Source organism: Gavialis gangeticus, unplaced genomic scaffold (assembly GCF_001723915.1).
Source record: "Gavialis gangeticus isolate Ggan-Ray unplaced genomic scaffold, GavGan_comp1, whole genome shotgun sequence".
NCBI classification, from domain to species: Eukaryota; Metazoa; Chordata; order Crocodylia; family Gavialidae; genus Gavialis; species Gavialis gangeticus.
The window spans coordinates 153,224,174-153,226,819 of NW_017729032.1; the positions used below are offsets into that span (position 1 = coordinate 153,224,174).

Here is a 2,646-nt window from a genome sequence, read left to right on the forward strand (position 1 = left end):
CATCTATCAGTGACATTATCAGCTATACCAGCCAAAAAAAGCCAATTGCCAATGATGTTAATTTTCCTTTTATTGGTGCCAAGAGACAGAAATACCAGGAGGAGTATGACTCTTGTAAGGTGCCTATGCTAGGAAGGTGCATAGTGCCATGCTATACAGTGTCAGTGATGACAGCTGTTGTGCAGAAGCACAGATACTTTTACTACCATATAGTTTTACATAGAAAAAAAATGCAGAAAAATGCTTACTGTTTAAGCTGGATGTAGTCTAGATGCAACCAAAGTTCCTTTTAAACAGGGCTCTTAGAAATGTGCAGGACAGGTGGTGGTTGGGATCAGATTTAGCTTTCTGTGCGTCATCACTACACTTCTGTGGAGCCTACAGTTCAAATGGTGCATTGGAAGAGAAGGGTTGGTCCAAAATTACTGAGTTCTGGCATTTTGTAGTGATTTTAACTCAGACAGTGTGTAGAGAGTAGTCTATATAGAAAATGACCAGTGTCAGAGTTCTTAATGTAGTCTGAGCAACTGTTCTGGCATATAGGATATTTTGGCCTTTTTCCTAAGCTTTGTCCACCATTTTGCAAAATAAAATTAAATGGTGTTTCACTGCATAAGAACATGAGGTCCATCTGTCACCCACTGTCTTGGTTCTGAGAATGGTGAGAGCTGTGAATGATTTAGAGGAAAAGTTTTTTAAAAAATAGGGCATGTGTGGAGTGATCCATCCCTGTCATACCCTTCTATGTACTAGTAGTAGAGTGCACCACTTACTGTTGAATAACACCTTGATAGGAAAATTACCTGATGCATTAACATTTATTATGTAAGTAGAGCACTTATGGAAAAATTTGATGGGATACCTTCTACACATTTATAACTATTTGTGTTGTTTGCTTATGCAGAGACCCCAGAGTGCTTTACACTTTTTCTGTTTATAATTAATATATCTGTATTTCAATTCCATCAACACTGAAATAACCATTGAAATATATAATAGCTATTAAGAGCCCACATAATGTTAAAATTAGGAGTGAACTGAGAAAGATTTTCTTTGCCAATACTGATAGCTGATGATTAACCAACCATATCGGCCGATACTGATCTGATAACCAATATTTAGTAATAGTGCAAGGCATTTTAAACTACTGACATAAACCTTTTTGGTTTTGTTTGTTTTGCATTTATAACACCCTCATGCACACACACCTTCTGCCTGCTCCCCTGCCTGTCATCTATGAGGAAGGTGGTGACTGCCTTATTCTCGTGCACATCACCCCCTCACCTATGGCTGCTACCTGCAGCCCTGCTCGTCACACAGGCCCATGCTGCCATCCTGGGCAGGTGGGACAGACCCTTGTGCAGACGGCAGACAGCGCTTTACCCTGCCCATGCACAACCTAACATCTCTGCGGCAGCCCCGGCACTTGGGCCCCTGCTGCGCGCGCAGCATTGCCATGACAGCAGGTGCCAGTAACAGTCCCCTTGCTGCTGAGTACCCCCTGCCCCTCCCACTGCTTGGCAGGACCTTTAGTCTGCTGCAGATTCAGGCTGGTGGTGGGGCTCAGGGACTGGACTATGTTTGCCAGGATGCTCCAGGCAAACAGCCATAATTATTGGCTACAACAACCAAAAAAAACTGATAGCCAATAATACCATTTCTCTTTTTGTCGGTGCCGATTCAATAGCCAACCAATATATTGGTGTACTTTTAGTTGAAATATAAAGTTATGTGCAGCATAAAAAGACAAAGTGAAAAATGCCACACCTAACTGAGACAGTAGAAGAGAGAGCTTTAGGCAGTACATAATTAGAGTGCTAAGGCAATTGCTTCTATACCAACTCAGAAGTAATTAAGCCTCCTTTTGACCTACAAATGTAATTTTTTGTTGCATTTAGGAGGCTTCAGTTTAGAGGTCTCCCAACCAAGTACTGAACCAGCATCTGATGAAGTGAGCTTGAGTTTATGAAAGCTTATGCATCTCTGAATTAGTTAGTCTTTAAGGTGTATTTCTACTTTACCTGCTTCACTTGGAGTAACATGGCTGGGTGTGTCATAATGCACCATTTTACTCTGGTTCTGATCTGATGTTCTCACTTGCCTCTCGTGTCTAATGTGAAAGAGGAGAACCTGAGTGAAGCTGTTAGCATTTTTGTTCTGTTTAGCCTTATTACTGTTCAGTGCATTTACACTCATGATCTTGTTTGCGTTTAACCTTCATCTGTTGCAATAAGAAAATGCCTTTTTGTAACTCTGCATATTTTAGCAGCTCAAGAAGAAATTTCTTTTCCAAGCTGGTTTGTGGGGCTTGTTGGAACATCCCCCAAAACAGTGGCAGTCAGTCTTGAATCACTCGGGAGCAACTAACGCTCACCAAAGAGCCAGAAAAATACAACCTTGGAGGGGATTGGAACAAACATTCCTGCAGTTCAAAAGGGGGGCAAAAAGCACATTTAGTTAACATTCTAGGGTGTGTCCAGATGAGTGGGAAGGTATGCTTTGTGGTGCCTCAAAGGCTTTTGAGATGCTGCAGAATACATGCAGCACAGGTCAAAAAGTTGTTTGTGCTGCAAATATGTCAAAATTACATACCAAGAAGTCCCAATATCTCCAAAAAAAAAAAAAAAAAAAAAAAGGCCCAAAAAA

General features: G+C 41.2%; 1 protein-coding gene across 9 annotated transcripts in view; it reads left to right on the plus strand.

The window, feature by feature from the left end:
- INPP4A (inositol polyphosphate-4-phosphatase type I A) overlaps nt 1-2,646 on the plus strand; it is a 240,036-nt gene that overhangs the window by 72,050 nt on the left and 165,340 nt on the right. The gene's annotated exons all lie outside the window — the stretch shown is intronic.